Source organism: Bidens hawaiensis, unplaced genomic scaffold, assembly GCF_021521415.1.
Source record: "Bidens hawaiensis isolate Kalapana, Puna unplaced genomic scaffold, B.hawaiensis_p1.1 tig00007737_1, whole genome shotgun sequence".
In the NCBI taxonomy this organism is placed as follows: Eukaryota; Viridiplantae; Streptophyta; class Magnoliopsida; order Asterales; family Asteraceae; genus Bidens; species Bidens hawaiensis.
In genome coordinates, this window is record NW_027491536.1 from 284328 (window position 1) to 309273 (window position 24946).

At 38.8% G+C, this 24946-nt stretch overlaps 3 pseudogenes across 1 annotated transcript; all 3 read left to right on the plus strand.

The window, feature by feature from the left end:
- Positions 1-402: 402 nt before the first annotated feature.
- On the plus strand, positions 403-1500 carry LOC143635817 (long-chain-alcohol O-fatty-acyltransferase pseudogene; annotated as a pseudogene).
- Positions 1501-16277: 14777 nt separating this feature from the next.
- LOC143635847 (putative long-chain-alcohol O-fatty-acyltransferase 5) lies at positions 16278-17375 on the plus strand (annotated as a pseudogene).
- A 2194-nt stretch (positions 17376-19569) lies between these two features.
- On the plus strand, positions 19570-24305 carry LOC143635819 (V-type proton ATPase subunit e1 pseudogene; annotated as a pseudogene). Its single transcript, XR_013154130.1, has 3 exons — positions 19570-19658; positions 21725-21772; positions 24108-24305. The product of XR_013154130.1 is annotated as a V-type proton ATPase subunit e1 pseudogene (transcript).
- The last annotated feature ends 641 nt before the right edge of the window (positions 24306-24946 follow it).

The following is a 24946-nucleotide window of genomic DNA, read 5'->3' on the forward strand; positions in this document are numbered from 1 at the left end:
ATATCCCTTGTCTATTTTGGTCAATTTTACTCTTTACTATAATAGTAACCATTTTTCAATGGGAATTGACTAAACCTACAAAGTAGTACAACTGTTGTATGTTGTATACAGATGTGAACATGCATGCCAATTAGGCTATGTGAAGGGGCTACAACACGGGACGATTTAAGTCATGTGACGCTCAGTTAATAAAGAGTGGTTTTTGTTTCAGATATGTAATGATGTTGTAGCCATATATATATATCACATATATAATAATATAATAAACATAAACACACAAATAGGCGACAAGAAATCATCGCCCCCACACATTTTGCCCCTTGTCGTTGGGGAACGGCGTTCAAAAAAAAAATCACCCCTTTTTTTCCTTATTTTGTCGCCCCACTACGGGCGCCCTTATAGCCTTAATTAAAATCCCATTTAAGAGGACTACATGCATGAATACTTTCCACCAAGTTAACAAATGGAAGACAACAAAGAACTCAAAACCTTCATCAACTTATGGTTCATTGCCATCTCCTCCATCTTGTACTGCTACTTCATTCCATCTCGGATCCCGCATGGCGTCCCGAGGTTACTCGCTCTTCTCCCCATCATCACCATCTTCTCCATCCTCCCATTCCTAATCTCCACCGTCCATTTCGCCTTCCCTGCGTTCTTCTTCCTCGTATGGCTCGGTAACTTCAAACTCTTACTCTTCGCCTTCTACCATGGCCCTTTATCTTCCAAACCACGGTTACCACTCCTCACTTTCATCTGCATTGCCCTGCTTCCGATCAATCCTAAACAGATTGATCGGAAGCAGAACAGCATCACGAATACAGTTTCATCCCATAACTGGATTACGTTGATGCTGAAAGCTATGATTCTCACGGTGGTGATCATATATGTTTATCCATACAAAGATAACCTACACTGGACGGTTATCACAGTTCTCTACTTTACACACATGCACATTGGTTTCGAGTTAGGTTTTGCCATCACTGCGTTATTAGCAAACGTTATTCTAGGATTCGGATTTGAAATTGAACCGCAGTTCAATGAACCTTTTCTGGCATCATCTCTCCAGGATTTCTGGGGCCACAAGTGGAACCTTGTGGCCTCCGGTATCCTCAGGGATACTGTGTATAACCCAGTTCGGGTTATCTCAAACCGAGCTTTTGGTACCTTTTGGAGCCAGCAATTGGCGATTATTATGACTTTTGTCGTGTCGGGAATAATGCACGAGCTGATGTTTTTCTATTTGATGCGTATTAAGCCGACGTGGGAGGTGACGTGGTTTTTGTACTGCATGGGGTGTGTGTGGCTGCTGAGGTGGCGGTCAAGAAGGCGGTTAATGGCAGGTTTCGGTTACATAGAATGGTGGCGTGGCTGCTTGGGGCGACGTTCTTGCTTGTGACTGGTGCCCGGTTGTTCTTCGCAGAACCAATTAAACACGGTTTGGATGTGAAGATTATAAACGAATCGTTCGTCTTGTTAAGATTATTCGAGTCTGGATAATCGAGTGATCGAAAATGTGATCAAGTTTATGTTTTATGTGTAATATTAATTACCCTCTTAGTAATAATCATATTAATTAAAAGCTAGAAAGAAATGTTATGGGTCTTTAATGTTTCAGTAACTGCATCTAGTTTTTGTATCATGTTTGTTGAGTACAATAAGTTGAGTAAACTACGGTGTTCGTACCGTGTTTGATCATAGTAACGATTTTAATTCATTTTTTCTACCTTGAATTAGGGGTGTGCAAAAAACCGAAAAAACTGAACCAAAATAAAAACCGACGGTTTGGTTTTATGTTTTTGAAAAAACCATACTAACGGTTCAGTTTTGGTTTTGCGTGTAAAAAAAAACCGAAAATCTGAACCGAACCGAGTTCCTAAATTTTTACTTTTTTATATTTTATATTAAGTAATTTATAAGTATTTAATGAATATTTAACTCAAATATTTTTTAATAAATGTATAATAGTCTATTATTTTACAATTAACAAAATTATTTATACCTAAATTCATTATTTTTTGCTTACTTTTTTTTTCAGCCTAAAATATTCAAGCTCAAATGGCAAAAACCGTAAAAACTTAAACGAAAACCAAAAAACCGAAACCGAACAGTTTCAAAAACTCCAAAACCCGAAGTTTTGGTTTTATCTAAAAATCACACCGAACTGCACAACGCACACCTCAACCTCGAATCTTTGTGGTTTTCGAATTTTGTTACTTTTCAGTTTAGATGATCAATTGTTAATTTTTGTTAATATTTGTCAAGGAGGGATACAATCATACAATCCCTCAAGTCATGTGGCTTTGCCTTGTCACGTCTAGTTATTGTATCGGTAGCTTTGTTTGTTCTTGAAGCAATATTGCGTGCGGTCGTTTAAATAATCGTAGGTGAAACGTCAAGAAATGGTACGGTCGAGTCACCAATCAAACAATAAGGAACGGTTTGGATGCCAAGATCATAAACGAATCTTCGATTCAGTTGAAAATATCTAGCTAGTCGGTCAAATAATAGTAGTGTAATATTGTGATCGATCAGAATGTCATGTAGTAACTAATAATCGCGAGAACTTTTTTTATTTATTGTGTGTAAATAGTTCTCTTAATGACAATTATATTAACTATATATGAACTATTGGTTTAGTGATATGATGTCTTTTATGGGTTCAAATTAATCTTTTCAAGTGTCACGTAAAGAGATGGAAATTCTGTTATTAAAAAATGTAACAATCATATTAACTAAAAGGATAAGTTAGACAAAGATTGGAAAGAACAATAAGAGTGGGTTTATATTATGTAATTGAGAGATTAAAGGATATTGTTGATAGTTTTTTTTTTTTTTACCTTTTTCAATCAAATTATTCAAAGGTGAATTTTGTGGCTGACAATCAGTGTCACACTTATCTTTGGTAGGTTGAACATATTTAATTTCTTAGTATATCTGCAACCCTTTCCATTAGATTAGTCAGATCTTAGGCCACCATATTCTTCTTATTGATTTGCATATATGGGGACCATAACTTCATAATTCTTTATTACTTAATCGGGTATACCTAGGGTTTTCAATTTATTACACGGGCTTGTTCACACGACACGACATGACACGAGTACTCTTTGAGTACACTCAACTCCCCAGTCAGCCGTTTATGGTCCACCTAACGACTTTTGCAACCTTGTTTTAAACATAATTTATTGTCTTTAAAGCTTTAAAACCCATTAAAAGATTAACACCCTAAGTTTCAAGTTTGGAAGCTAGAAGTATAACCTAGATTGATTTACCAAGTAACATAAATATAACTAAGCATTCGCGATGTTCACCTAGAAGTTTAAACGAAAACAAGTTGAGACACTATCAAGCCGTTTATCTCAAATTAGAATCCAACAAGACGAATCTAGAAAAATCTGACTTTGATGCTAGCTGTTTGAAACTCAAAATAACGCATAAAACGTTTATAACCAAAACAATGCCAGTAATTACAAACAATACACGTTAAACTAATGGCAAAAAAGCAGTTTAATACACTAACTAAACCCTATCTATCATAAGAAAATTAACCAAACATAATAACAAAGAAATTAAATACCCTCACTATCATATTTTTCATTACAAGTTACTTAGCTAAAGTTCTCATGTTTTTGTGATCTTATAGGCCCACCAGCAAGGTATTTCTATACTACTATTTTCTTTCATTTTTATATCATTTTATCTTTTTTTAGTAAGTGTCTCACCGGAAGCAACATCTCTATCCAGGGATAGAGGTAAGGTCTGTCTATATCTCACCTTTCCTGAACCGTACAAGATAGCTTTAACTATACGTGGAATATGTTGGGTATGATTGTTGTTGTATAGGCCCCCCAGCAAACCATCTTTTGGAACGATATATCATCTAGTGTTGGTAGCTCAACAACAAAAAATTAACCAGTCCCTCTAATTTTGATTGTGATGTTATGTATGCCAACTTCCTAAGAAACAAAATAATAATTGAACACCATTACTATTAATTGGACCATCAATTCACTTAATTGTTCATAAACACGTGAAAACCATTTGATGATTATTGTAGATAAGCTTTTCTTCTCATGATGATTAAGTATTTGTTTAAACTCATTTTCCGTATCCTATCAAATACCAACACAACTTAATGTGACATAATTACAATAAAGATTTTCATGCATCTCATAAATAATTAATATGTAAATACCAATACCTAAAATAAACCGATCATTCATCAACCAGTCGTGGACCTTTTGAATAGAGTTCAGAAATTGGGGATAGTAACTTATCGGCCCATAAGAACCGAAACTCTGCGTTTAGTAGGATTGGGTTTGCTATCTAAAAGGGAGTTGCGGCGTAGCTTGTTGCCCGCTTACCTGCCACTTCGTTATAAATCGTTTGGTTGTTTTTAATGAAAAATAATTTGATTTAAAATCAATTAGCCTAACGAGATAGAACCTCGTTTCATGGCTATGTGGTACGCATTCCACTCACTATTTTGCACCATTCGTCACGTCAACGTTTCCTTTATCATTCACCCCCACCACTCAGCCTACCCATCATTCTCCATTCCTCTTTTTTTTATATTTTTATAATTGTAAGAGAGAGAGAGAGAGAGAGAGAGAGAGAGAGAATGGTAGATCTGTTGAAGTCAACGTACTACCGAACCGTCTTTTAATTATATATGTGGCTTGCGGTACAAGGATGGAGTCTTGGAGTGCAAGTAAAGTTAACCGAAGGGTTATAGATAATTATCAAGCTTGGTTTATTATCTTAATTGTTTTTATTGTATTAGTCTAAACGAATATATGTTTATCTATATTTATCAATTCATGATAAGGGTTTTAATCAAGTTCCGAGTTATTTTTTTGTTTAATAGAATTCAAGAGTTTATTCCAACATGATTAATCATTTTACTCAAATACGTTTATATCCATTGATCACTATTCACTCACCACTCATTTTCATCATGCCGCGTGCGAAATGGAAAGAAGGTACGCGGAGTTACATAGTTACATTTTTTGCAACTCTGTGTCACGCAGGGCCATTTTTTTTCCACCATTATCGGATACCCGATAGCCTAATATGTTTTGAATTCTCATGAGGTGTCATTCGGGTTTCCATATTTAGTTATAAACGGATAGAAATATATCCAAGAACATGGTACATGTGACAACTGCCCAAATCCGACCCGACCCAGGTACCCGTTTTCGGATCCGTTTTTAAGATTTAAAAATTTATTATAATCTTTATATATATTACTAATAATAATTCCTTTCCGCCGTCCCGCCCCTTCTTCTCTCTTGTCGCTGTCCCGCCCCTTCTTCTCTCTTGTCGCCGTCCCGCCCCTCTGTTTAACCCTTAAGCCTTGAACCTCTTTTCTCTTAACTCTTTGCTTGTCCTTTGGTTCTTCCCGCCTAAGGATGTCTGCGCAGCTCCACGCGCCAGACTCCTTACAAGGAAGCCTGCGTGAAGACCAGCCGTTCCTGCGATTCGCGAGGCGAACTGTTCCCGCGGCGCGCTAAGAATTGTAGTTCTTCCCGCGGCGCGCTAAGGATTGTAGTTCTTCCCGCGGCGCGCTAAGGATTGAAGTTCTTCCCGCAGCGCGCGAAGGATTTTTCTGTCTGCCTTCGCCCTCGCGCACTTAAGCCTTCTCGCGCTAGACACTTAAGTCTTTTCTCCAGTTTAAGCCAGCCTGTATGCTTTTGAAATATCTTATCTTCTGTGCTATACCTGCCAAGGTATGGGCACAGTAGGCCAGATCTGACATCTGTCCGAAAAGTCACTTTCGGCGCAGCTTGCTTACCAACCCTCTTGGTTGTTAGAAAAAGTAACTGGCATAATCTTTTAAAATCTTCTTTTCCATGTCTTGAACAGTACTTTGACTGACCCCTCCCATGCTATGAACAGTAACCTGTCAGCCTTCCCCATCCCCTGCAGCTGCCACCATATCTCTTGCTTTTGATATCTTTTGCTTTGATTTGATAAGATCTTTTTCCCCAATTCAAGGGATGTGTTCCCTAGGGTTTTCCTATAAATAAAACTAATTTCTTGGATAATTAAGCACTACACTCAAACACTTAAACACTCCCCAAAATCTTTCTCCTTTACTCTCAGCCGAAGATCCTCAGCGACGCCTCCAACTCCCCTCTTTGCAATCCGTCTTCTCTTCTTTTCTGCCAGAAATCTCGGTAAATAAATATATATATATTTTTTTAGATAATTTGTTTAAGTGACTTACATATATTCAAGACATAAAAACCAATCGTTAAACCAATGACCTCTTATTTATAGGTTAACTTTCGCTTGTTTAAAAGTTGGTTCTTGCATTATCTTTCAACGCACCTTTTACAGGTGAGTAATCTCGTACCTAATCCCCTTTTATTTTTAACGTTTTGGGATGTTCATGTGTTCGTACAACTTGAGTCTTAAACTTGTTTATGAAATTATGAGCGCAAAACCCGTGTGTTATGGACGTTTACTAGTGTTGTATATTTGTATGTGTTGATCATTAACCGCTTTGATCGGCCTATTCCGAAGTTTTCATGGATCCATTAGATGAACACGGGAGACCTATTGTTACGATTTTTTTTTGGTTTGTTTGCACATACACGAATGATTATTTGTTTTTGCTCGATTTGGAGCACGCTATGAACTATGAGCTATGATCTATTTAGGCTTGATCACAATCTGTTTACACACTATGTTGAACACCAGTTATACACATGTTGCGCGCTGTGCCTTGTTATTATCTATTTATATCTATTAAACTTGATTTCTCACCGACACGCAAGTGTTGACGTTTTATTTTAACACATGTTCAGGTTTGCTGTAGCTGCTTTTGGAAACTCGAGGACACGTAGGATGTTTTCTTTTACTTTGGACCTAGTTTAAAATATAACAAGACAAATTTATGTATTTGAATATTATGAGTTATGATATGTGAATTATGTTACTTTATGGTGTGTTATGCGCATGCGCAATGAAATGTATTTATTAAATATTGACATCCAAATAGTGTCACGAGTAATGAAACAATTCGTAGCGCCCCGATGTATAATCCGCCATCGGTCGGGGTGTTACAGATTGGTATCAGAGCTCCTTGACTTTAGGATTAGGTGGTTAGACGTAACGACCTAGTATACCTAAGAGTCCCTTCTCGCGCATGAGAAAAATCTCATGATTGCGCGCTAAATTGTTAATTACTCGATATTTATAAAATATGCTTGCGCATACGCAGCACATGATTTCATGTTTTATCCGCGATCTTTCGATTTTTATTGTTAAATTTCAATTCGTTTCTTTACTTACATATTCGTTTGTTGTTGGGACTTAACATTGAAAATCCGAAAAGTCATGGTGATACATGAATAGTTGATTTTCAATCCCCATTAACTTTATGTTCTAAAATTGGAGATTTGAAAAGTCATGGTGATACATGAATTGTCAACCTCCAATATTCATTTACTCGTATATTTTAAAATTGGAGATTTGAAAAGTCATGGTGATACATGAATTGTCAACCTCCAATACTCATTTACTCGTATATTTTAAATTGAAGATTTGAAAAGTCATGGTGATGCATGAATTGTCGATTTTCAATTCGAATTCATTACTTGTATTAAGTTTGCCTTTAAATTCATATTTTACTTCAAAATTAGATAGCATTTAACTCCGCGAAACAAGCTTTACAATGATGTACTTTGCGCTAAAACGATTTCCCATACCAAGATATTAACAAAAACTAAAACTTTTATAGAATGCCTCCGCTATCAGCTCGCCGTCATCAGAGGAGAGAAGCCTCGCGCAGACGTATGCAGCGTCGTTCCCAGGAAATGGCCGCCGCAATAGCCCAAGCCTTAAATCAAAATAATACCAACCCCTCCGGATACAATATTAAGTCCTTTAATGCGGGTAACCCTCCGAAATTCACAGGGCTCGAAGGAGCCACCGTAATGCTCCAATGGCTCGAGAAAATTGAGAACACCTTCCTCCATACCCATTGCCCTCCAGACCGACGCACCTTATACGCCTCAAGTGTCCTGGAATCAAGGGCGCTTACATGGTGGAACGGAGTAGCTCACGCGCGTGGCGCTGAGGCTGCTTCTAGCATGCTCTGGGAAGAATTCAAGGATCTTTTGACTCGAGAATTCTGCCCTCCCAACGAAGTAAAGCGCCTTGAGGAGGAATTTTGGAACTTGAAACAGTACAGTGGCGAAGCGCGCGAGTACGCTACGCGTTTTCACGAACTAAGTTTGCTTGTCCCGCACCTAGTTACCCCTTCCCGCCGCGCCATCGAAAAGTTTCTTGGGGGTCTCCCCATGGAAATTCAAGATTCTGTATGGGCCAGGAACCCAGTAACCCTCTCTGACGCCATCGAGTTGGCCGCTGTGCTCAGCGACAACCATGTCAGGGCAGGAACCCTGTTCCTGCGGGGAGCCGAGAAGACCAAACTCACCAAGACTGTCCCAGAACCAACAGAAACCAAGCCAGAACCCTCAAACCGTAACAACCTCAAACGCAGGCACAAACCCAACCATCAAGCCTACGCGCTTACCAACCCGCTCATTGTCCAGCAACCCGCCTACCAACCTCCAGTACACGCTCCTAACCCACTGTCAACCTACCCAACACCCCCTGTAGTCCATAACTATGCCTTAACCAATTCCGCGCTCCCTGCCCCGTCAACTAAGAAACCTTACACAGGAAACCAACCCTTTTGCCCAACCTGTAAACTTCATCACCCAACTCAAGCCCCGTGTTGACAATGCAACCGATGTGGCCGTATTGGTCACACTGCTGAGTACTGTAGAGTCCTTCCCGCCAACCCAATCGCGCAAACACCCCCAACCTACCCGCAAAACCTACAATCAACATACCATAATCCACGACCCAGGTCGTGCTATAACTGCGGTGACCCCAGTCATTTCCGGAACGCGTGCCCGAGACTGCAAGTACAAATTACGCAAGCTAATCCGGTTAACCAAATTTCAAACCAAGTGGCGCGCGGACGAGCTTTTAATATAACCGCGCACCAAGCGCAAGCGAATAATGACGTGGTTAATGGTACATTTTTACTTAACGGACAATATGCATCTATACTTTTTGATACTGGCGCCGATAGGAGTTTTATTTCTCGCGCATTTGAACAAAAACTTGCGCGACCGCGAATAAACTTAAACGGAAACTTTACAGTTGAAATGGCTAACGGTGAAACAATTATAATAAACTCCGTGATCAAAGATTGCACGCTTAACCTTAATGAACACGATTTTCTAATCGACCTCATTCCCATGCCTCTTGGAAGTTTTGATGTTATTATTGGTATGGACTGGCTCTCGCAAAATCGCGCCGAAGTAATCTGCGCCAAGAAATTGATTCGCATTCCTCGGGAAAATGGTCAAGATCTTCATATCTACGGCGAGAAACCATCTAACGGTCTTAAACTTATGTCATGCACTGAAGCCCGAAGACTTTTACGAAAGAAATGTGTCGCGTTCTTAGCTCATGTGGTCAAACCCGATGAAGGAAAGAAGAAACTTCATGAAATCCCCATCGTGCGTGACTTTCCTGAAGTCTTTCCCGAAGATCTTTCTGGTTTACCTCCCGCTCGGGAAGTCGAGTTTCGTGTTGATCTTGTTCCTGGTGCATCCCCCGTAGCCAAATCTCCTTATCGACTTGCACCCGCTGAAATGCAAGAATTAGCAAGTCAACTTCAAGAGTTGACCGATAAAGGATTCATTCGCCCTAGCTCCTCGCCGTGGGGTGCTCCGGTTTTGTTCGTTAAAAAGAAAGATGGTTCGTTTCGCATGTGTATCGATTACCGCGAGCTGAACAAGCTCACCATTAAGAACCGGTACCCCTTACCGCGTATTGACGACCTCTTTGACCAACTCCAAGGTGCCTCTTGTTTCTCCAAAATTGATCTCCGTTCTGGCTATCACCAGTTGCGTATCCGTGAAGAAGATATTCCCAAAACTGCCTTTCGAACCCGCTACGGTCATTTTGAATTCTTGGTCATGCCCTTCGGTTTAACCAACGCACCCGCTGTCTTCATGGATCTAATGAACCGGGTGTGTAGGCCTTTCTTGGACCAATTCGTGATCGTGTTTATCGATGACGTTCTGGTATATTCCAAAACCAAGGCCGAGCATGAACAACACCTTCTGTTGGTGTTGCAAAAGCTTCGAACTGAACAACTCCATGCCAAACTCTCCAAGTGTGAGTTTTGGTCTAACGAAGTACAGTTTCTTGGTCATGTTGTAAACAAGATGGGTATTCATGTCGACCCATCCAAAATTGAAGCAATCAAGAACTGGATTACACCGACCACTCCTACCGAAATCCGTTCCTTTTTGGGCTTAGCTGGTTACTACCGGCGATTCATTTCGAACTTCTCAAAAATCGCCTTGCCTTTAACAGCATTAACGCGCAAAGGCAAACCGTATATTTGGAGCTCGAAGCAAGAAGAAGCCTTTCAAACGCTCAAGCGAAAGTTGTGCGAAGCTCCTGTTCTAACGTTACCAGAGGGTACTGACGACCTTGTCGTTTATTGTGATGCCTCCAACCAAGGTCTCGGTTGTGTACTTATGCAACGAGGCAAGGTTATCGCTTACGCGTCAAAGCAACTCAAAATTCATGAAAAGAATTATACGACTCACGACCTCGAACTTGGTGCAGTTGTATTTGCCTTAAAAATCTGGAGACACTACCTCTATGGTACTAAGTGCATCATTTACACCGACCATAAAAGCCTTCAGCACATTTTTGATCAAAAGGAACTTAACATGAGACAACGCCGATGGAACGAAATCATCAGCGATTACGATTGTGAGATCCGATATCACCCTGGAAAGGCTAATGTGGTAGCCGATGCGCTCAGCCGCAAACCCAGTCAACTCAACTGTATTTTGCCGCGCACGCAGCTTCACTTCGCGCCGATCCAAAGCAATCTTGAATCGCGCATTCGCGACGCGCAGCGCGCATCGATCAGCAAAGGCAACCTACGCGCCGAGTTAGCGTGTGGTGCGGAAGCGCATCTAGTCCCTAACCTGAATGGAACTCTCTGTTATCTCAATCGCATCTGGATTCCCAATGATGAGATTCTTCGCACTGACATACTGAGTGAAGCGCACAAAACTCGATATTCCATTCATCCTGGCGCTGACAAAATGTACAAAGATTTGCGCCTTACTTATTGGTGGCCCGGTATGAAAAAGGATATTGCTGTGTTCGTAGCTAAATGCCTAACTTGTTCTAAGGTAAAAGCTGAACATCAACGCCCATCTGGTTTGCTCGAACAACCAGAAATTCCTACGTGGAAATGGGAAAGTATAGCAATGGACTTTATCACCAAGTTACCCTCGACCGCAAGCAAACATGATAGCATTTGGGTAATAGTGGATCGATTGACCAAGTCTGCCCACTTTCTGCCCATTCGTGAAACCTACCGTGTTGAACAACTTGCGCATCTATATGTCAAAGAAATTGTCTGCCGTCATGGTACTCCCTTGAGCATCATATCCGATCGCGATGGCCGTTTTATATCTCGCTTTTGGAAATCTCTCCAATCTGCGTTAGGAACTCGTTTGGACATGAGTACTGCATATCATCCTCAGACTGACGGACAGTCTGAGTGAACCATCCAAACCCTTGAGGATATGCTTCGATCTTGTGTTCTTGATTTTGGAGGTAATTGGGATTCACACCTACCTCTGATCGAGTTCTCTTATAATAACAGCTATCATTCCAGCATCGGTATGGCCCCATTTGAAGCACTTTACGTTCGAAAGTGCCGCTCACCGATTTGTTGGAACGAAGTGGGTGAAGTTCAAATCACAGGACCCGAACTAGTTCAAGAGGCAACCGATAAAATCGCCAAGATCCGTGATCATCTGCTGACTGCCAGAAGCCGACAGAAGAGTTACGCAGATCGCAGGCGGAAGCCTCTCGAATTTCTAGTTGGTGATCTTGTTCTCCTCAAAGTGTCGCCCTGGAAGGGTGTTGTCCGCTTTGGGAAGAAAGGTAAGCTTGCACCTCGTTATGTTGGTCCGTTCAAGATTCTTGCGAGAGTGGGAAAGGTTGCCTACAAACTGGACCTGCCGCCCGCGCTCAGCAATGTGCATCCAACGTTCCATGTATCCAATCTCAAGAAATGTTTAGCTGACGAGAACCTCCACATACCACTTGATGAAGTTCAAGTTGATGAGTCTATGCATTTCGTTAAGAAGCCTGTTGAGATTATGGATCGCGAGGTGAAGCAAACCAAGCGCAGTCGCATCCCTATTGTCAAGGTTCGCTGGGAGTCCAAGCGCGGAGCCGAGTTCACTTGGGAAAGGGAAGATCAAATGAAGATCAAATACCCGCACCTTTTCTCTGCGCATCCTACTTCGAGATAAATTTCGGGACGAAATTTCTTAAAGTAGGGGAGACTGTGACAACTGCCCAAATCCGACCCGACCCAGGTACCCGTTTTCGGATCCGTTTTTAAGATTTAAAAATTTATTATAATCTTTATATATATTACTAATAATAATTCCTTTCCGCCGTCCCGCCCCTTCTTCTCTCTTGTCGCCGTCCCGCCCCTTCTTCTCTCTTGTCGCCGTCCCGCCCCTCTGTTTAACCCTTAAGCCTTGAACCTCTTTTCTCTTAACTCTTTTCTTGTCCTTTGGTTCTTCCCGCCTAAGGATGTCTGCGCAGCTCCACGCGTCAGACTCCTTACAAGGAAGCCTGCGTGAAGACCAGCCGTTCCTGCGATTCGCGAGGCGAACTGTTCCCGCGGCGCGCTAAGAATTGTAGTTCTTCCCGCGGCGCGCTAAGGATTGTAGTTCTTCCCGCGGCGCGCTAAGGATTGAAGTTCTTCCCGCGGCGCGCGAAGGATTTTTCTGTCTGCCTTCGCCCTCGCGCACTTAAGCCTTCTCGCGCTAGACACTTAAGTCTTTTCTCCAGTTTAAGCCAGCCTGTATGCTTTTGAAATATCTTATCTTCTGTGCTATACCTGCCAAGGTATGGGCACAGTAGGCCAGATCTGACATCTGTCCGAAAAGTCACTTTCGGCGCAGCTTGCTTACCAACCCTCTTGGTTGTTAGAAAAAGTAACTGGCATAATCTTTTAAAATCTTCTTTTCCATGTCTTGAACAGTACTTTGACTGACCCCTCCCATGCTATGAACAGTAACCTGTCAGCCTTCCCCATCCCCTGCAGCTGCCACCATATCTCTTGCTTTTGATATCTTTTGCTTTGATTTGATAAGATCTTTTTCCCCAATTCAAGGGATGTGTTCCCTAGGGTTTTCCTATAAATAAAACTAATTTCTTGGATAATTAAGCACTACACTCAAACACTTAAACACTCCCCAAAATCTTTCTCCTTTACTCTCAGCCGAAGATCCTCAGCGACGCCTCCAACTCCCCTCTTTGCAATCCGTCTTCTCTTCTTTTCTGCCCAGAAATCTCGGTAAATAAATATATATATTTTTTTTTAGATAATTTGTTTAAGTGACTTACATATATTCAAGACATAAAAACCAATCGTTAAACCAATGACCTCTTATTTATAGGTTAACTTTCGCTTGTTTAAAAGTTGGTTCTTGCATTATCTTTCAACGCACCTTTTACAGGTGAGTAATCTCGTACCTAATCCCCTTTTATTTTTAACGTTTTGGGATGTTCATGTGTTCGTACAACTTGAGTCTTAAACTTGTTTATGAAATTATGAGCGCAAAACCCGTGTGTTATGGACGTTTACTAGTGTTGTATATTTGTATGTGTTGATCATTAACCGCTTTGATCGGCCTATTCCGAAGTTTTCATGGATCTATTAGATGAACACGGGAGACCTATTGTTACGATTTTTTTTTGGTTTGTTTGCACATACACGAATGATTATTTGTTTTTGCTCGATTTGGAGCACGCTATGAACTATGAGCTATGATCTATTTAGGCTTGATCACAATCTGTTTACACACTATGTTGAACACCAGTTATACACATGTTGCGCGCAGTGCCTTGTTATTATCTATTTATATCTATTAAACTTGATTTCTCACCGACACGCAAGTGTTGACGTTTTATTTTAACACATGTTCAGGTTTGCTGTAGCTGCTTTTGGAAACTCGAGGACACGTAGGATGTTTTCTTTTACTTTGGACCTAGTTTAAAATATAACAAGACAAATTTATGTATTTGAATATTATGAGTTATGATATGTGAATTATGTTACTTTATGGTGTGTTATGCGCATGCGCAATGAAATGTATTTATTAAATATTGACACCCAAATAGTGTCACGAGTAATGAAACAATTCGTAGCGCCCTGATGTATAATCCGCCATCGGTCGGGGTGTTACAGTACATAATTAATGTTCTTTGAATTTAAAGAACAAAACTTAAGACTTTTCTAAAGAAGATAAAAAGACAACGATAATAAGCATCACGTCATCTCTCACATCAGCACTCAAACTATCGATTATATGATTTGTTTTCCGAAAACAAATGATTTATTAGATAATGACATTAATTGATTGACATTAATTGATTGTAGCTCTAAAATATCAGTTTGAAATTCGGAAAAAAAACTAACTAAACGGAAGGGTGTCCAAAGAGAAAAAAACATGACAAAAGGTGGGGCTGGTGACAAGAATGTTTTGATGTGGGATTATTATCGGCCGACTGGTGGAATTTGATTGCACATGTTGTGCACAAAGAACACACTTGTGCAATCAAATTGTTATCGTAAGTAGAATAGGAGATCAATATTGTAATTATGTTGAAACGGTTATGATGAAACGTTGTGCCGGTGGTAGGGTTTATATTCCCCTTCATCGATCATCGACAATCATTACAGACAAGTCATTTTAATCAAAGAATTCGTTTGTGTATCATCATTGTGTTATTGTTCCATATTCAATTGAAGATTTGTAATTTGATTGCTGATCACCAACATATTAGGTGTCCGACCACATTTAGCACATCAATCCAACTATCTCAGGTAGCTGGATCCAACTTTTTTCCCTTTAACACCACTCCGTTGCCACGTGTGGCAGCACGAGATGAGATCATGCATCTGAGATAGCTAGATTGAACTTCATATTTCCAATCATTCCAAGCTCACGGGTGTACTTGTCTCCTCTGAAGAGATTCCCGATATAAATATGATTTGAAAGCATGCAGTTGATGGAAAGAAAATCTTTTAAGCACTATACTCACTAGGGATGAGATCGGTATCGATTCCGAAAATGCAAATCTTTGATACCATTATCAAAATCTTCGGTTCGGTACCGGTTCCGGAACGGCACCGGCATTGAATGTAAAAAGTTCGGGAAATACCGATACCAAAATTCAAAACTTTAGTACCAATTCGGTACTGACGGTAGCAAATCGGTATCGATACCAATCCTTACCAAATTTATTTATCCTTAACACTCACTATTTGCATCTTCAAACAGTATCTCTTCAAATCCTTACCACGTATCTTGTGCTACCACGTGGTGGAGTGGAGTTGAAGGTAATAAACTTGGATCTAGCTGTCTGAGATAGTTGGATTGATGTGCTAAATGTGGTCTATAAAACTTTAGCCTAACCTAAACACTATAGTTTTAAATTTATAAACCTAGACTCTTCTAATGCTAGACCACTAGACAGGCAAGTGTATCTATCGACTGTAGTAAAGCCTCATGAAGTCCGAGTGTCAAACCTAGAGGAAACTAGCCACACCTAAACTAGACTCTGACAACTAACTAATTAAACTACAACCTAGACGAACTCAACGATAACCTAGACGAACTCAAAGATAAGAGAAGCACTACCTAGGTATAAAATCTTACTTGTGAATCTTGGATCTCTCTCAGCTGTGAAAACTATGACGGAACCGGGATTTAAAATACGACACCCTTAGACAACTAGTGGATCCCTAATCATTCTCTGGGTGTCACCTAAGGGCTGGTGACATATTACGATAATACTTCTAGTGCCCTGTTGACTTTCGACTTTGCCGCTTCTCCTAAAATGGGAACCCGCTAACTTTCATGATTTTATTAGGTATATCTTAATAATACTTTCAGAAACAACCTTTCGAGATCGGTTGAGCCTATCAACACACCACAAATTTAGTGTGTATTTTCTATTTTTATATGTTATATAACAATAGTGTTAGAAAACCAATCTTAAATTTTTCTATCATCATTTTAGATGATTAGCTATACCAAGATAAGTAGATAACCATAGATGTATCATACGCTCAAATAAAAGGAATTTTAGGTAATGTTTTTGAAACACATATATAAAATGGACAATACATTATATAACTTGTTAACCATCCCATTGCAATTCTTTCATAGCCAATTCCCAATAATCAAATCAAACATAACAAACTAACCATTTCAATTGCATGCAATGGCAACTAACAACTTCATCATCTACATATCATCAATAACACTATCATTATCCTATTGCTACTACATATCATCAAAAATCCCTAAAGGCATTTACAGATTCATCTCAATAATCCCCATACTCTACTTATTTACCATTTTACCCCTCCGCTTCGCCACCACCTTCCCAACCGCGGTCACCTTCGCCTTCACCACATGGCTCACAAACTTCAAACTCATTCGCTTCGCCTTCGACCTTGACCACTCTCCATTCCACCCTTCCATTTCACTCATCCAATTCATCACCTACACTTCCTTACCAATCAAAACCGGAGTTGTAAGCGTTTCGTCCCCTAAGCGATTGCGATTTCAATTAGTTTGCCAAATATTGGTTCTAGCCATCCTTGTAAAGATATTATTAACCTATGGTGATATAGTTCATTTAAGGATCACATCATTTATATATGGATGGATATTATTTTTATTAATCGAAGTTGTGGCCGCGGTGTCCAACGCTCTTTTATTCGTGTTAACGGGACTCGAACTCGAGCCATCATCCGATCATCCATACCTTGCTACATCTTTACAAAACTTTTGGGCTAGGTGGAACATGTTGGTAACAAATACATTGCGTTACACTATATACAAACCTGTTGTGTTATTATTTTGTAACTATAAGTGGGCCCCACTCGTGGGGGTATTATCGTCATTTCTTGTTTCGGGTTAATGCATGAGCTTTTTGTTTATCAGTTGTCACGTGCGGGGCCCACGTGGCAGATGACGTTGTTTTTTATGATTCATGGATTGTGTGTGGTGGTGGAGAAGGTTGTGAAGAGGGTTAATGGTGGACGGTGGCGGGCCCCGAAGGTTGTGGCGACGGTGTTGACGGTGGGGTTTGTCGTGGTCACAGGTGTTTTGTTGTTTATTCCGCCGTTTATTAAGGGTCGTGTTGATGTGAAAATGCTTCAGAAGTATAAGGCATTTTCCGGTCGTATTAAATCCAAATTAAGCTAGTGCCGCAGCTTTTTATCCATTAGTCTTTTGTATCTTAAACAGTACCTCTTTTTTAATATTTAATAGAAGATAATCTAGATATTGATATTCATTGATGTGTAATAAAATTGAGTAGATTACTGAATTTTTATTTTAATAAATAAATAAAATAATTATTTTGAGAAATTTGTATTGTTGGCTAACCTTTGATGCTTATATGTTATCTCTTACGAAATGTATCATGTATTATTTTCGTTGTGTAAGGAATTGTCTATACGTTGTTGTAACATATTAAAATAATGAAATATTTAAAAGAATAAAATAATCATATGATTAGCAACACGTTTGTGATGAAAGAACAAAATATTTATATTTTCAACCTTAAAGTTTTATTAAAGGTTTATACTTACACTCTCGTTTTAATGTTTTTTTTTTCTTTTTTAACAACACTCGTATATTGTTGAAGCAAATTCTCGTGTGGCTATCGCTATCGCTAATTGATGTAACTCAATGGTGTGGTGTCGTTTCCCCTTTTCTCGGGTCAATGTGAAATTGCAACTATAGAAAACATGTTAGACAGACCACGATGCATAAGTCGGTAATTTTATATTAATTATAAGTATATGAATATACGAGTATAAAGTGTACGTGTAGAGAAATATTTTATAGGGACTATAATGATATGATAGTCTTACTTGTGTATATACATTTCAACAGCAAAAGCTTGTTGTTGAAATGTGAACAATGTTCGGGTTTGAACATGATGAATCGGGTCTGAAAGTGGGTAAACTCTACAATCGTGATAGGTGTTATTAATTAGTAGTACTAACTATCTATCGTTCGTGTAAGTAAACACATGTTCAGTGTGTCCGTGTTGAAGTAAAGGAACAAACAATAGTATACTAATCATAGTCGAAACGAAAACAAAGAAAAATAAACGAGGAGGCTAACCTAATAATGATAAGGTGGTACTTAACTTATTATTTGTATTACATAAAATTAATCTATATGTACACATAATTATGTGAATAACATTTACCATGTTGAATAACATTTACCATAAAATTAATCACTGTTAAAATAGTCGCCAAATCTTCTATCTAAAGTTGCAATCGTCCAAATTTGGATGCAGAAATGCTATCAAGGTTCATATTTTCTTCGTGTTTGTGTTTTTTCCTCGTTATTCCTCTTATTTTTATATTTACCATGTCCGAGTAATCTCAGAATACATTCAACTTTCCAGTCAGCTGCCTACAATCCGCCTAGTGATTAGTGACTTTTGCAACCTTCTTAATCATAAAAACCAAAAGCCACCTCAGCAAATTGCTTTTGATCTAAGCTTAGAGGTGTAGAAACCGATTATTTTCAGGAACTGGAACCGAGTAGGAACTGGTTTCGGGTATGATCAACAAAAGTCAAAACTGGGTCGGGTAAGAACCGATTCCAGGTATAGTCGGGTATTTGACCGGGCTTTTTTCGGGTTTTGGGTAGGGGAGAAATCCTATACTAGGTCCTACCCGAGGTTCAAGTACGGGTAGAAACTAGTTCCGAGTCAGGTCCGAAACCGGGTATTTTGTGCACCTCTACAGCTCTACTATCTGAGCTTATCTCAAAATCTCACACACTATTTTACACTAAAGCCCAATTAAAGTTATTGGGCCATAATAACAAAACCCGTTTAATATCCATATCGGGTCGGGTATTCAAAAGGTAGTTAATAATTAGTTAAAAATCTGTTTCAACGGATCTCCGTACAACAATATTATCATCGCCGGTGACCGGATATCAGGTTCGTTATATTTCCATCAACAATATTAGTATTATTATTATTATCATCTCCATTTAATAATCCGTTAAATATATATATATATATAGGGTTTGGATCAAATACAAATGAAATTAACGTGCTAAACGTGAAAGTCAACTAGAGTAATTATATATACAAGTAGAGTAATTATGTAATTACATCATAGAGTAATTATCGTAGAGTAATTACATAATTACTCTACTTGTATATATAATTACTCTACTTGATTCTCACGTTTAGCACGTTAATTTCATTTGTACGTTAACCTTCCCCCATATATATATATATATATATATATATATATATTAAAATATTTGTTGTTCTGATTATAATTCATTTTGTGATTTGTTAGATTTATTTAACATCGGATTTGATTGGTGAGATTGATCTAACAAACCATGGGGTTTTGTAATAACAACCCTGAGTTTCGTTGCCATCGGGATCATTGCGTGTTTGTGCGCGCGAATTTGCTGCAATAAAGGACCTTATGCGAATCTGTATGTGTTATAGTTTTGGTGAATGTTTGTTGTTGTTTGGTATGCGTATATATGATTCCATTACATATTGTTATGCTTTATTATTGTTATTAGTTGTCACGAAGCCAGCGTGAGCCTGGTTAAGACAACATAGTTCTAAAAGAAAGTCGTCATCTTCAAAAAAAAAAGTTGTTGCCAATGTTGCACGGATTGGAAATGGAATTAGTGTTTGAATTTTTTCCGTTATTTATAGGAGAGAGATGAAACTGTTTTGGTTTCTAGGCAATATCCTAGCATCGTTGTAGACTATGTCAGTGTGTGTCTGGTGAGTTGGACAATTCCAGTGAGTTCCGTCATTTCAAATGGAGGAACCACTATGAAACATACAGGATCCGCCATTGTAAATGGCGGATCGTTAACGGTGCAAAGTGGTTCCTCCATTTTGAAATGGCGGGACACAGAGGAATTGTTCAGCTCATCATACATACACTCTGACATAGTCTGCAACGATGTTAGGATATCGCCTAGAAACCAAAATGATTTCATCTCTCTCCTATAAACCATTGAAGCATTTTATTATATCGTATTTTCTAAAAAAAGTCATTAGTTTTCAATCGATATATGTTCGGTTGAAATCAGAGAGTTTGATCTTGTTTTTGAGTTTTTGAAAACTTTGACATGAAATAAGGGATACTGTAGACATGTCTTAACTTACTCAAATTCTGTAGGATTGATCTATCTTCTTAGTGAAGCAAATTTCATTCTAAAAAGTTTTATATTACTATTTAATAACATATTACAGGAGTAGGGTTGTAAACGAACCGAACATTGGTGGGAAGTTCGTTTATGTTTGTTCGCTTAATAACCGAACGAACATGAACAAGTATTTTCGTTCGATCAACTAAATGAACGAACACGAACAGAACTGTGTTCGTTCATTTATGTTCGTGAACGTTCGATAATGTCTTTGGTTGTGTTCATTTACGTCATTTATGAACATTAACTTGTGCTTTTTTATTGTTGCTCATTAATTATGTGGTTAATTTATATCTGAAATTAACATATGAATATGAATGTAAGAAAAAAACACCTATGAAGAAACACTAACCGGACCCCGGGCAGATTACTGGTAACCTGGGGGGTTGGAGAGATGTTTCCCACGAGGGGTTAGACCCTTGGAAGATGGTTCTTCTGATAACCTGCAAAACAGACACCGTGAGCTCGTCACTGAGAAGGGGGGGGTTCCTCCTTGTGACCACCCTCCGGCGTGAGAATCAGACTAGATTGCTCTTTAAATATAAAAGTATATTAAGAGATTGCTAGAGCAGATATCAGGTATAATATGATGATAATGTAGTAAGGTATGATAAGATGAGATGGTCATACCATTTGGGGTATTTATAGCCGAAGGTAGGTTTCCAAGGAGGTATGGCCGGCTGCTACAGTGTTCCTGTTCATCAACAGTAGCCTACGCACGTGCCCTGCTGGTAGTTGGTGGGTAGGCAGCGGCTGATAGTGACCAGGCCTGCTGTGTACTATTCCCTTTCCACCAACTGCCGGCTACGCACGTGGTATGACAGTAGTTGGTGAGTAGGCAGCGGCTAATAGTGATACAGTACAGGAGCATGCTGCTTGCCATACTGTATCAGTGAGCTGTCGTATCTCTGATCAGATCTTTCGCCCATACCTCGTCAGGTACAGTAAAAGATCCTTCAGTATACGGACTGGCTTATTTGGGCGGGAGTATTCCCCCTCCCGCCTCTGTGCGGGATTGCTCCCGGCTTTGCTCATTCCTTCAGGTGACACTGAATGATCGAGAGCTAAGTACCTTGTGCGTGTAGCCATGCTGCGCGGGTGGCCTTCCCTCATGGCTTGTATCCGAGGCTGCGGGAACAGGCGGAGTCCTTCACCATGGGAGGCATTTCCTGCGGGAACAGCTTGCGTACTGCGCGTAAGGACGTCACGTCTCTGAGCATGGTTGGTCCTGCGGATCCAGTTGGTCTCTGCGCAGACTTCCCTGTTTAAGGTGAGTCTTGCGGGTCCAACTGGGCTCTGCTGGGACCTACCTCTTCAATAACTTTGTGCAGGTTCCACCTTACATTGGTGATTACTGCCACTATATGCTGCTGGATGATGTAAGTTTTTCTCTTTATTCTTATGCAATTTGTCATCTTAATTACATGACTAGAGGATATTCTACTTATGCTAGAAGTATGAATACATATGACCACAAGAAATAGAATAATGCGTTTTTATGCGAGTTAGAACATTGCCCAAAATTCAGTTTTTGGGATAGCTGCATATAAGGGTAATCATTTTACCGGGGTAAAAAACATCAAAGTCTCAAAAATTGACAAATATTCAATTTTGTTTACCTTACATTGAAGGCTTTGACCAATAATGAGGTGGAGGTTGACGCCTCGGTAACTTTGACCAATTTGACCTTTTGTAATGTGATTCATGGAAACAGATTTTTAACTTTGACCAATTTGACCTTTTTTAATGTCTGTAACTTTGACCATATTTACTTCTATCTGACTGAAAAGTGAAAAGCAGTTTAACTAATTAATAATTACCTTCAATTGAAGATTTTTACAGTTTAATGGATTTTCTAGGGTCAAAAAGTTGGTTGCCAATTTAAAATTTGACAAAATCTGTTATCTTTTTATGCAATTTAGAGTATATAAATTATGAAACGAACAACGCTAAACTGCATAAGAGATCAATCTTGCACCTGCATACTCCTTGGTTGAAATTTTAACATAGTTTTCTATCTTTGTTTCAAAGATACAAATGTATGATAAATCAGTCTGGGATTCAATGATATTTAAAATTTATCAAACTACACTGTGCTTATATGTATGTCCCATGTATAAGCATATAAATCTAGATACTAAATGATAATAGAATGAAACGAGTAAACTGCGGTTTTCATCCCTGTGGTTTGTCCAAATTTTCGGTTTTAGTCTAATAGTTTTAAATTTGCGATTGTCGTCCATGTGGTTTCATTTTACTTGCAATTAAACCTGACTCCGCTAACCCCGTTAAGTCTATTCGTTAAATCCATTAGCATGCCATTCACGTGAGGGGCACTTTTGCCCCCCCCCCCCCCCCACAAAAAAAAAAATACACCCCAGCCCCTCACATGATGGGGCTTGCGAATTAGGACTTAGGTTATTTGGAAAGAATAGGGACAAAATCGCCCCTCACGTGAATGGCTCGTTGATGGATTTAATGACCAGACTTAACGGGTTTAGTGGGGTCGGGTTTAACTGCAAGTAAAATGAAACCACAAGGACGAAAATTGCAAATTTGAAACCATTGGACTAAAACTGCAGATTTGGACAAACCACAGGGATGAAAACTGCAATTTACTCGAATGAACTGATTTCATAGTTTATGAATTAAACACTTCAATAATATCTGTTTTACTTTACTTCAAATAAGAAGCATTCAATACATATGCAATTTTCAGTGGAAAACTACGAGAATCGCATAATAATTTGTACGCGTTTCTTTAATCGTGATGCATAAGTCGGTTATCTAAACGCATAACCGCCTCTTTTTCTCTCTTACAACTGTTTATGCGATTCTTACTATTAGTTACTTAAAATTAGTTTTGTATTAAACGCACCTTGTGATGGTTTACTTAAAATTTGGTTACGTATATAGAGAAAAGATAGAATACAATAATTGCTTAATGTACATTAGGTACAAGTATACTTATATTCATGAAATACATCCATGAAATCACATCACAAGATCTCGAAATCGTCAATACATATCCAATCAATCATTGGTTCACCGAAATAAACAGTTTGGATCGTTAATCGATCATTTTTATACTTTTCTTCACGAAAACCGTTTTGAGCGTTTAAGTAAAAGGGTTTTTGGTTGTGTTTAAACAATTAAAATTTTAAATTGACTTACTTATTATGATTTGGGTTGTGCATAAAAAATTTGTTTATAGAAATAAGCTTAAATGCGTTTAATAGTGTTCATTTTAAACATTAAAAATACATATTTTCAAAAACATATATAAAAAAATTAAAAATTTCGGGCCTAGCGGGGCGATCGGGTTGAGGGCCGTCGACCACCCTAACCAATATCCAAGCCGACCATGTAAAGGAGGTGAGTCCCTCATTCTAGTCTTCTTTTGATTGTTATGGTTTCCATTTGTTCGTTTGAAAAATGTCGCTTCTGTTTTCACTGAACCAGCTAGCTGCGACCAGTAGGCTTTTGTTTTCACTGAACCGGGCTTTTGTTTGGCTGAGCGTTTTAGTTTTTTTGCCTTTGAGCGTTTTTTTTTTGCCTTTGAACGTGATTCACGCACCTATTGTACGTTAAGCAATTATTGTACAATAACCTCACCCGACGTATATATCTACTCTCTATATATAATTCTCTCAGACACACAATAGTCTAAATTATTATTAAGAAAAAATAATATTTTTTTGTTATTTTTGGCAGGTGGGCAATTGTTTATCTTGCACAAATGAACCCACTCATTGTTCCAATTTTGAGTGAAGAAGAATGAAGCAACATAATAAATAAAATGCAGTAACAAGTAACAACCTTGTTGGTCTTTTAGCATTTGTGAGTTAAAAGATGGGATGGATCTGAATTTATTGAAGAGTGAATTTTTTGAATTTATTTAATTCAAAGTATAAAGATTGGTATGAACTGCAAACATCTTTGCATTTTAATTCTCTTGTTATTTGTTATGAGGATTTAAATGTAGTATTCTTGTTCAGTTTTGAACTTGTGGAATAAAGGAATCTGATTTTTTGCAAGATTTTGTTATTTTGTTTTTGGTTTTTTTTTCCGCGTATTAGTAAATGAAAGATATTTTTAACTAATTAATCTAAATAGAATACTTAAAACTATAATAGGGGGGTAAACCCGTGCTTCACTACGGGTTACTCTTGTTAAGCGACTTTATCACCCGTCCTCATCGTTTTTTTATCCTAGTAGTTGGTGGGCAACCATGTATCAAGGAAAATAGAAAAAGAATAATATTTGCTTGAAATCAAAATAGAACTCAACACTGGTTTTAAAAAGAATAATATTTGCTTCTGTTTCACTTAATGGGGCTAGAATTGACTCGTGAGCTTTTGTTTTCACATAATGGGGCTATCAGGAACTTGTGGGATGATTAAGGAGGTGATTCCTCATTCTAGTCTTCATTTACTCGTTTGGGCTTCTATTTGTTCCTTTGGGCTTCTATTTGTTCGTTTGAAAAGTGTTGCTTATGTTTTTACTCAAGGGGGCTAGAAGCGACTTGTGAACTTTTATTTTCACATAACGGG